The sequence below is a fragment of the Bubalus bubalis genome, chromosome 10 (genome assembly GCF_019923935.1).
Source record: "Bubalus bubalis isolate 160015118507 breed Murrah chromosome 10, NDDB_SH_1, whole genome shotgun sequence".
NCBI classification, from domain to species: Eukaryota; Metazoa; Chordata; class Mammalia; order Artiodactyla; family Bovidae; genus Bubalus; species Bubalus bubalis.
Genome location: NC_059166.1, coordinates 72717283 through 72729451, shown reverse-complemented (window position 1 = coordinate 72729451; position 12169 = coordinate 72717283).

Sequence of the window (12169 nt, the reverse complement as noted above, 5' to 3'; positions counted from 1 at the left end):
TACAGACAGGGAGGGGAAAAAAAAAAAAAAAAGATAAGAGAAAGAAGTAATTAACCAGTTTGGAAACTGACTTTGGAAGAAATATCATGACCATAACATAATGAGGTAGAAAATAAAACTATTTCTCATCATCAGTTTCCTTAGCTTGAGGACAAAAGTGAAATCAAGTGTTAAAGTTTGCAAAAGAATTAGGTGGTCCCTTACAGGTCCTCTGACTTAAACAAAAGGACTTACTGGAATCTTCAGAGTTGGTTCCACAGAAGTCATCCCAATGTAGCAGCAAGTCTAGAGAAAGAGAGTAATGTTTGGTTTTTGTCCAATGGAATGAAATTTTGTTCAGTTCATAGGAAGATCAGAAAGTTGTGAGAACACCACTAGGATGGATTAAAAGGAACAGATTGTTCAAATTTTAAAGAAGTCTTGGTCTTCAACTTGCTATACAAGGAAACAGGCTACAAGTTTCTTATCTGTTAGTAAAAATGAGCTGCTTCTTCAGAGTCAGAGCGAAAGGTGATGAAAAACAGAGGACTGCAATGCTATTCACAGGAAGCAGTAGAGACAACGGGGCCGAGATGACAGTTTCAGGGAGAAGAGCCCAGGTCTGATCAAGGAACATCACCAGCCTCCAGGAGAGGAGGATCTGGCAGTCTGTTCCCAGCTGGATTTCCAAATCTCTACAAACCAGTGACAGCTATGTACTGCCCATTCTTCTTTTATTTAACAAGAGTGTTGTCTGTAGTTACCTTGTTATCCCTGTGGTGTGTATGTGGGTAGTAGTTAACTTATCATTTCAGTTCATACGTTTCTGTATCAAAGGAAGCCACATCTTATAGATCATATTTGAATCTGATTTAAATCTTTAAACTCTGGAATTCAAACTTGATATCATGCTTGATTAAAACTTTTGGGAACCTGGAGATAAGGAGGCGGAAGGCAGCTTTCATAAAATGGCCCCAATTCTCTCCCTACCCTCTTTTATCCACAGCCTTTGTAATGTGACTTTGCAGCTCCTCCCATCAAGAAGTGGACTCTATTTTCCTTGTTGAGTTGTTCCTCCTAATGAATTGTGGCAGAAGTAATGGTACACAAGACTTGAACCTAGACTTCTAAACATTGTACAAATCTCTCTCTTTCTCCTCTGTCCCTCCCTAGCTACTCGCTAGTCCACTGGAGGGACAGGTAGCCTTGTTATCTTTTTCACTGTAAACAGCAAGCAACTAGCTCCCAAATATTTCAGGGAGGAACAGATGCACCAGTTGATGCAAATTCATGAGTGAACTCTCCAAGATCAGCCAACCCTGGCCCAGATCAGTAAAATCATCCAGCTGACCTGCAAACTTCCTGATCAAAAGCAAAATGTCCACTGTTTAAATCATTAAGTTTCAGATGGCTTGTTACACTGCAACAGTTAGCTGATATAAGATGATGCTCTACCAGGAGGATCATAGGGAAAATATTATCAATATTTTTCTATCAATTCTCAGACATGCCTTATATCTTTCTGAAAAATTATTTTTCTATTAACCAATTTCTGTTGCTTGCATCCGAACATCTAATTTATAAACTAATCATAGATTATTGTCAAGGAATATTTCACAAAGTTAAATATATACTTAAAAATTATTTAAAAGTATATATACTTTAAAATTTTATTTAAAATGCATGTATTAACATTATACATGCATAATAAGAGAAAAAATGTTTAGAAGGCTCTTTGGGGAGCTGGTATGTAATTTAATAATTCCGCCTCAGTTTTTTTTTTTTTCAGTAAAATTCAATTTTCAAAATTACATCTTCAACATTTAAGACCATATTTATAACAAGTTCTGTCTTTCTAAAATTATTTCTACCATTCCATGTATATTTGCATACAGAGAGATATCTGAGAGCCACATATGTATCAGGATTTGTGGTTACTATGTTTGAAATATGTTAAACAAGTGACTCCACTCAGTCTATGCAAAGATCAATCAGTTCAGGTAAGACAAAGATGTTCAAACTTTCTCTTTGACCAAATACACTGATTGATCTATTGAATTAAATCAATATAATACAACTTGTAACTCTACGAAGATCAAGTTAATTATATCAGAAGTATTCACTGATGGAAAAACTCTAATAAAACTAAAAGACATATGCCTTCATATTTTCCAGACCTTGGGAAAGAAGAACAAACTACAGCATAACATGATCCTTTTCTCACTTCCTGTAGGATCAACATTTTTTAATCCACTCATTCTTCATGAGCATCATCTAATAAATCAGATGATCCCAAAGAAGACACAGAATGACATTAATTGTGGGCCATCATACTTTTATTGAATAACTCTCAGTAGTAATTTTCTAATTGATTTCACAAAACAAAACCAGAAATTCAGAGAAAATTCCTAAAATATTAGTCTTTGCTTTTTTTCTAAAACAATTTTGTTCAGGATAATCAATCATTTTCTTAGGATATATATATCATAGAATTCTAGATTGCTCTCAAATCAAGATCATTGTCTAAGGTTTTAGTTTTTTTAAGCTACAATTTACATTGATATATCTTCTTCACGTAGGTCATATTTCACAGTCTACAGGCAAAAATTAGGTCACCCTTGTCATTGTTGTGTTAGTCATGTTAGTCGCTCGGTTGTACTCAACTCTTTGCCACCCCATGGACTGCAGCCCAACAAGGCCCCTCTGTCCATGAGATTTTTCCAGGCAAGGATACTGGAGTGGGTAGCCATTTCTTTCTCCAGGGGATCTTCCCAACCCAGGGATCGAACCCAGATCTTCTGCACTGCAGGCAGATTCTTTACCAACTGAGCTACAAGGGAAGCCCGTACCAATCTCAAAACTCTGCTTTAGGGACTTCCATGACTGTCCAGTGATTATGACTTCATCCCCACTCCATCCACTGCCAGTGCAGGAGGTATGGGTTCAGTCCCTGTTCAGGGAGCTAATATCTCCCATGCGTCCCAGCCAAAAGATCAAAGCACAAAACAGAAGCAAATTCAACAGACTTTAAAAATGGACCACAAACTTAAAAAGAGTTCTCTTTTATCTGTATTTACTTACAATAGTGTAGGAACTCTTCTTTTCCACCAAGTTTTATACTAATCTATCTAGAAGTCCCTTAGGTGCTATCTCTGTGTCTCTGATCTCATGTTCTCTGTTATTATGTGGCTAGCAATCAACATTTCACTCCTCCATTGTGCTATCTCACTGCTATACTACTATTACTTAGGCCACAGATGCCCATTACCAATATACATGCAGAAGCAGAGAAGCTGACAGTACAGCAAGAAAGAGCCAGAGAGACTGAAGATGTCTCCATCCTGTTGATAGATAGGGCTGTTCCAGCCTCTTATGTCCTCCTGACAGTGCCATTTCTCCAAGTCATACTTTTGCCTCCATTACTGCTGCTAGAACCAGTGATACTGATGATATGTTTTCAGAGATCAAAAGAGATTTTGATTAAATGGTGTTCTTAGTGTTTGCTTTTAGCTTTTTAAATTTATTCACTCTTAGTTTAGGGTTCCACCCTTGAGATGAATCTTGGAGGTGGCAGCCCAACTGCAGGCACCACAACCAGAAGCTTTTTTTTTTTTTTTTTTTAAATTTTCAGCCATGCTGTGTGGCATGTAGGATCTTAATTCCCCCACCAGGGACTGAATCTGCCCCGCCTGCTGTGGAAGCACAGAGTCTGAACCACTGAATGGCCAGGGATGTCCCAAAAATAACATTTTTTATCTGATTTTCACTAAAGCAATATGCCTCAAATCTCTTGTTAGGCCCCTCCAGGAAGCAACATAATTCCTCATATAACCTCCTGACAAGACCCTCAACTGTCAGGCACACAACTAGGCCAGCTATTATTCAAGAATAAAACATAGCTTGGGCTCAATTAGGGTCTCCTCTATTTTCATTACAAAGCAAGTGAAAACGAACAACAATAAAAACCCAACAATTATGACACTGAGTTGCTTTCTACTTAGTTTAAGTAGATTTTTATATGTGTCAATACAGGCAAATACCCTGTAAAATTTACTGTTCATAATAAACCCCATTTATCATGAGTTTATTATGTTCTAAACACTACACAGGGATTTACAGGAGCCTCTCATTGATCACTTTTTCAAATAAGATTGAGGTTTAGGGAAATATTTAGTAACTTGATGAAAGTCATAGTTAAGCCAGGCCTACTTGATGACAAAACTCTTGTTCTTAATTGCTGTGATCTAAAGCATCACAGACTCAATGGACATGGGTTTGGGTGGACTCTGGGAGTTGGTGATGGACAGGGACACCTGGCATGCTGCAGTTTATGGGGTCTCAAAGAGTCAGACACAAATGAGAGACTGAACTGAACTGAAAGTAGCAAGGGATATCTCCTACAGAAAGAATGAGATTTCGAATATGAAGACCACTGATTTTGTTTTATTTAATGACTACTTTTACATTCTTATTTATACTTTAATCTATGCTAGACACTTGGAAGCCGATGAGCAAGATGGCCTATGCCTTCATAAAGCTCAAATTCAAATTTTCTTTCCCATCCTTCTTGATAGATAATCCAAGACCAATAAATGCAATTTTATTAGAGAGAAATATATGAATTCAGACTAACCTCAAAGGGTAATGAACCATTTGACCTGTAGAGAAACATATACTTCAACTTTCCTGGAAGCTACTGAATTAACCAGGGATCAGCATCATCATGCATGAGCTTTATTTAGTACAAGGTACAACACAAAAATGCATGAGTTACAATCTAGTGTAGTCTTAAACTCAATCCTTTTTTTAGTAAAAATGTCTAACTTAGATCAATTAATATACAGAGCCATCTATAGAATGATAAACTCACAGTGTAATTCCAAAATGAATCCATTTCTGCAATATCTGCTCTGCCAGCTAACAAATTTAGAATATACTATTTGCAAAAACAAAAATACTATCTTTAAAATAAAACAGGCCTCAGGGAAACTCTGGTTTATAATTGATATTGTTTCAAAAATACTGAAATTTCTTAAACTTGCATTTACAAGGACTAAAAGGAAAAAGTCAATGCTCTTTCCCTCCTCCAGAAATATTGAATATCATCTTCAATTACTGACACTCTATATAATATTTTGGAGAGTTAACTCTATGTGCCAAGTGGGACTTACAGGAAGGGAGGGGAAATCATTTACATGATCTAAAAAATAAAATGAAAATTTTTAACTACGTTGATTCAATAAGATCTTCAATAACAATAACAAAAAGGAGAGTTTCCTTGACTTGTTTTGTACTTTAAGAGAACCATTCTCCACATTAGAAATAGGAGGGAATTCCTGTCAGCCAGAAAGACACAGAACCTGTATTTAATCTTCTTCGAGTTAGAAAAAGCTGTTCTGCTGTAATATTGTGTCTAAAATTAGAATGAAGGAAAGAGTAGAGAATTGAATTAATTTATATGAAGGAGTAAATCTGTCATGCAACCAAGTGAGATTGACTAAGTGGCTTACCATGAGTAAAAAAATAGAACAAGCGGTGATACAGAAAAGACCATAGATTATTCTACATTTTTATAGCTTAAGTTTGAGTCTGTCTTTGGTTGAAAGGACTTTAACTTCATGTAAAGACAGAATGTCAAGACTAGTTTTCTTCCTGCCAGTTCAGTATATAGTAGGACTTTAGTCTCTATAGTATAATTTGAACAACTGATCAAATCTCACTATCGCACCTATCCCCCATGTGTCTGAAATTCCATTATTAGCAGTTCAGTCCTTTGAATCTGGTAGGATTTTTTTTTTTAATTCACCCTGGTCTTTGGTGGTTTCATCTGTATAATTGCTTTCGGCATTTCTGAGTTTCTCTGTAATTTCTCTTCTGTATCGAATTTTTCATGTGGTTTGTATTAGGACTTGAAATGATCAATTAAGACAGAGTGCAAACATGATTTTGAAAATTAGTTACGAAAATACAGGAAAAGATCTTAAATTTTGATTAGAAAACAAGCTAACTTGCAAGATCATGATATCCATCCTTTCCCTTTCAAAGATATGAAATTATTTCATTTTTAATTACATAACCTTCAGGAAATAACCTAGACATCCTATTTTGGTATCTAAACCAATGATGAACAGCCATGATAGACAAGCAATTTCTCACCTAAATAATAAGAAGTTTTCATTTGGGAGCCTACATCTCTATCTCTTCAGTACAATTTAAACATTATTTGTGAGCATTCACTAAGGCCCAGTCACTGTACTAGGTACATCAGAAAAAACAAGATAGGACATGGTCTCTGTCCTCAAGGGAACTCCCATCTTCTTAAGGCAAGAGACACATAAATTCAAGGAGTTCTAAAGCAGGACAGATTGTGACAAATGCAACAGAAATATAAACAAAATATTAGTAATTAGCAGAGAAGTTCCAGAGAAGGCAATGGTAACCCACTCCAGTACTCTTGCCTGGAAAATCCCATGGATGGAGGAGCCTGGTAGGCTACAGTCCATTGGGTTGCTAAGAGTCGGGCATGATTGACCGACTTCACTTTCACTTTTCACTTTCATGCATTGGAGAAGGAAATGGCAACCCACTCCAGTATTCTTGCCTGGAGAATCCCAGGGATAGAGGAGCCTAGTGGGCTGCCATCTATGGGATCGCACAGAGCCAGACACAACTTAAGCGACTTAGCAGCAGCAGCAGAGAAATTCAGAGATATATATCATCTTAAAATTGGGGCAACGGAAGGATATTTTAGAAAAGGTGAAATCTAGGGACTTCTTGATGGTGCAGTGGATAGGAATCCACCTGCCAATGCAGGGGACATGGACTCAGTCCCTGGTCTGGGAAGGTCCCACATGCTGGGGAGCAGCAACTAAGCCCACATGCCACAACTACTGAGCCTGCATGCTGCAACTACTGAAGCCAGGTGCCTAGAGACCATGCTCCACAACAAGAGAAGCTACTGCAATGAGAAGCCCATGTATCACAACTAGCGAGTAGCCCCCACACTCCACAACTAGGAAAATCCCATATGCAGCAGCAAAGACCCAGTGCAACAAAACATTAATTAAATAAAAAGAAAAAGTGATAGCTGCTGAATAGTCTACCTTGTGCCAAAGCAAGACAGGAATAAATAATACCTGTATTTATGAAAACTCTCAGGAGAGCAGGTCTTGAATATACTACAGGGGGCCAACAAAGAACAGTGATGGTGTGAATAAATTGTAATACCATAGAAGAGAAGATTTTGGAAGATTTGTCCTTCTACAAGGGTTGGGGAGGGGTCTGCCTTGAAATGGAAATAAGTTTCACCAGCTAATGCAGGAGAGTGAAGGACATTCCAAGCAGCAGAGTATCACATAATTGAGGAATGGCTCTAAAATAAGGGTGCAAGTTTCACAAGGGTAGACAACGACAGGGATTTCAAAGACAAGGGGATAAACAGCCGTTCATTATCATCTGCAAAAGAACACTGTATAAATTGGAAGACAGCTATTGACTCACATCTGAATTTTGTTCTTCCTGAATATTATTTTCTAATTCCTTCATTGTGCTGTAACTGAGCCCTCTCAGGGTCCCTAAATTCATCTCAAGGCTGAATTTCACATTTCCTCCATACTAAGAGTCTTTGCCTCCCAAATTCTATACACAATACACTCATTGGCATATTTCAAGTCTATTCTCTAGTTGACAAAGGCCAAGAGACTTCTCTGTTTACAAAGATCATGTGGTTTTTCCTTGTACTATTAGGTGATCAGTCTATCTTTTCTATTATCTAACATATTCACGTTGTTGTTGTTGTTTAGTCGCTCAGTTGGTTCCAACTCCTTCGTGACCCCATGAACTGTAGCCCAACCAGGCTCTTCTGTCCATGAGACTTTTTCAGTCAAGATTACTGGAGTGGGTTGCCATTTCCTCCTACAAGGGATCTTTCCAACCCAGGGATAAAACCCGCATCTCCATGTCTCCTGCATTGCAGGCAGATTCTTTATTGCTGAGCCACCACCAAGGAACCTCACAACATATTCATGCCATTATTCTAAATAGCCCAGACCAGACGGCAGCATGTCCCCACAGGCCACCACCACAGCTTGCGTTATCAGGCCAAGTTATAAGATAGTTACCATAGAAGTCTGGCTTGAAACTTGTCTCCTTTCTCCCCACAGTTCATTAGAATGGGTACTCTGTTTCTGCCAGGTTTTGTTTTGTTATTTTAAGTGCTTCTGACTTGACCTTGCTGAACAAAATATCTGCCCAGTAATCTATTCATCAGAAACCTGTGGTTCAAGAAGTTGCAAAGATCTTCCCTGGAATTAACTATCATCTCCCTTCTACATGAGGGTTATTTTCCTCCAGGAGGCACCAGGTTACCATTTTTAGCCTCTGGTCCACCAGATAATAACACCTCTTCTTGGCGGCCAAGAAGAGTGGGCAGTACCTAGGATTAGGCAATAAATATTGGGTTGGCAAAAAAGTTTGTTTGGGTTTTTCTGTAAGAGGTAAATAAAAATCCAAACAAACTTTTTGGCCAACCCCACACTTCCCATATCCAGCACTCCAAAAACTAATGCAATTACTTGCTGTTTATCCTTGCCTTTACCACAAAACTGTTTCACATGTACATGGTTCTACCTTAGGGCTACTTTCCCAGAGAGTCACTCTCTTGCTTGTCCATTTATTTGTTTAACAAATTTTGAGATCATAAAAAAGACAAATAACGGATATAAAGAAAACATAACACCATTTAGTGGGGGAAATGTCAACACATGTAATATACTGGTATATAATATTATATTATGTCAGGTAGCAAATGCAACAGTGGAAAAATAGGCAAGATAAACAGACACCTACAAATCTCATCTACATGTGAGACATGATATAAAGATAAAAGTGATCCAACACAATATATATCACAGATGATTCTTAAATGCCCACTCAGTTCAGTTCAGTTCAGTCACCCAGTTGTGTCTGACTCTTTGCGACCCCATGAATTGCAGCATGCCAGGCCTCCCTGTCCATGACCAACTCCTGGAGTTCACCCAAACTCATGTCCATCGAGTCGGTGATGCCATCCAGCCATCTCATCCTCTGTCTTCCCCTTTTCCTCCAGCCCCCAATCCCTCCCAGCATCAGAGTCTTTTCCAATGAGACAACTCTTCCCATGAGGTGGCCAAAGTACTGGAGTTTCAGCTTTAGCATCAGTTCTTCCAAAGAACACCTAGGACTGATTTCCTTTAGAATGGTCTGGTTGGATCTCCTTGCAGTCCAAGGGACTCTCAAGAGTCTTCTCCAACACCACACCTCAAAAGCATCAAGCCTTCTTCACAGTCCAACTCTCACATCCATACATGACCACAGGAAAAACCATAGCCTTGACTAGACGAACCTTTGTTGGCAAAGTAATGTCTCTGCTTTTGAATATGTCATCTAGGTTGCTCATGACTTTCCTTCCAAGGAGTAAGCGACTTTTAATTTCATGGCTGCAATCACCATCTGAAGTGATTTTGGAGCCCAGAAAAATAAAGTCTGACACTGTTTCCACTGTTTCCCCATCTATTTCCCATGAGGTGATGGGACCAGATGCCATATTATTAGTTTTCTGAATGTTGAGTTTTAAGCCAACTTTGTCACTCTCCACTTTCACTTTCAACAAGAGGCTTTTTAGTTCCTCTTCACTTTCTGCCATAAGGGTGGTGTCATCTGCATATCTGAGGTTATTGATATTTCTCCCAGCAATCTTAATTCCAGCTTGTGCTTCTTCCAGTCCAGTGTTTCTCATGATGTACCCTGCATATAAGTTAAATAAGCAGGGTGACAATATACAGCCTTGACGTACTCCTTTTCCTATTTGGAACCACTCTGTTGTTCTATGTCCAGTTCTAACTATTGCTTCCTGACCTGCATATAGGTTTCTCAAGAGGCAGGTCAGGTGGTCTGGTATTCCCATCTCTTTCAAAATTCTCCACAGTTTATTGTGATCCACACAATCAAAGGCTTTGGCATAGTCAATAAAGTAGAAATAGATGCTTTTCTGGAACTCTCTTGCTTTTTCCATGATCCAGTGGATGTTGGCAATTTGATCTCTGGGTCCTCAGCCTTTTCTAAAACCAGCTTGAACATCAGGAAGTTCACGGTTCATGTATTGCTGAAGCCTGGCTTGGAGAATTTTGAGCATTACTTTACTAGCGTATGAGATGAGTGCAATTGTGCAGTAGTTTGAGTATTCTTTGGCATTGCCTTTCTTTGGGATTGGAATGAAAACTGACCTTCTCAGGTCAGTTGTGAAACTGTGGCCACTGTTGAGTTTTCCAAATTTGCTGGCATACTGAGTGCAGCACTTTCACAGCATCAACTTCCAGGATTTGAAATAGCTCACCTGGAATTCCATCATCTCCACTAGCTTTGTTTGTAGTGATGCTTTCTAAGGCCCACTTGACTTCACATTCCAGGATGTCTGGCTCTAGGTGAGGGAATCACAGCATTGTGATTATCTACTTCCCCAAGAAAGAAGATTACATCCAGAAAAATGTTTAAAAATAAAGCAGTCTATTGAGGAAAGAATAGCTATCTTTTAGCTACCACATAGATAGAGTGCCTGATGAACTATGGAATGAGGTTCATGACATTGTACAGGAGACAGGGATCAAGACCATCTGCATGGAAAAGAAATGCAAAAAAGCAAAATGGCTGTCTGGGGAGGCCTTACAAATAGCAAAAAGCAAAGGAAAAAAGGAAAGATATAAGCATCTGAATGCAGAGTTCCAAAGAATAGCAAGAAGAGATACGAAAGCCTTCTTCAGCGATCAATGCAAAGAAATAGAGGAAAACAACAGAATGGGAAAGACGAGATCTCTTCAAGAAAATTAGAGATACCAAGGGAACATTTCGTGCAAAGATGGGCTCAATAAAGGACAGAAATGGTATGGACCTAACAGAAGCAGAAGATATTAAGAAGAGGTGGCAAGAATACACAGAAGAACTGTATAAAAAAGATCTTCACAACCCAGATAATCACAATGGTGTGATCACTGACCTAGAGCCAGACATCCTGGAATGTGAAGTCAAGTGGGCCTTAGAAAGCATCACTATGAACAAAGCTAGTGGAGGTAATGGAATTCCAGTTGAGCTATTTCAAATCCTGAAAGATGATGCTGTGAAAGTGCTGCACTCAATATGCCAGCAAATTTGGAAAACTCAACAGTGGCCACAGGACTGGAAAAAGTCACTTTTCATTCCAATCCCAAAGAAAGGCAATGCCAAAGAATGCTCAAACTACCGCACAATTGCACTCATCTCACACGCTAGTAAAGTAATGCTCAAAATTCTCCAAGCCAGTCTTCAGCAATATGTAAACCGTGAACTTCCTGATGTTCAAGCTGGTTTTAGAAAAGGCAGAGGAACCAAAGATCAAATTGCCAACATCCGCTGGATCATGGAAAAAGCAAGAGAGTTCCAGAAAAACATCTATTTCTGCTTTATTGACTATGCCAAAGCCTTTGACTGTGTGACTCACAATAAACTGTGGAAAATTCTGAAAGAGATTGGGGATACCAGACCACCTGATCTGCCTCTTGAGAAATTTGTATGCAGGTCAGGAAGCAACAGGTAGAACTGGACATGGAACAACAGAGTGGTTCCAAATAGGAAAAGGAGGATGTCAAGGCTGTATATTGTGACCCTGTTTATTTAACTTATATGCAGAGTACATCATGAGAAACGCTGGACTGGAAGAAACACAAGCTGGAATCAAGATTGCCGGGAGAAATATCAATAATCTCAGATATGCAGATGACACCACCCTTATGGCAGAAAGTGAAGAGGAACTAAAAAGCCTCTTGATGAAAGTGAAAGTGGAGAGTGAAAAAGTTGGCTTAAAGCTCAACATTCAGAAAACAAAGATCATGGCATCTGGTCCCACCACTTCATGGGAAATAGATGGGGAAACAGTGGAAACAGTGTCAGACTTTATTTTTCTGGGCTCCAAAATCACTGCAGATGGTGACTGCAGCCATGAAATTAAAAGTCACTTACTCCTTGGAAGGACAGTCATGAGCAACCTAGATAGCATATTCAAAAGCAGAGACATTACTTTGCCAACAAAGGTCTGTCTAGTGAAGGCTATGGTTTTTCCTGCGGTTATGTATGGATGTGAGAGTTGGACTGTGAAGAAGGCTGAGTGCCAAAGAATTGATGC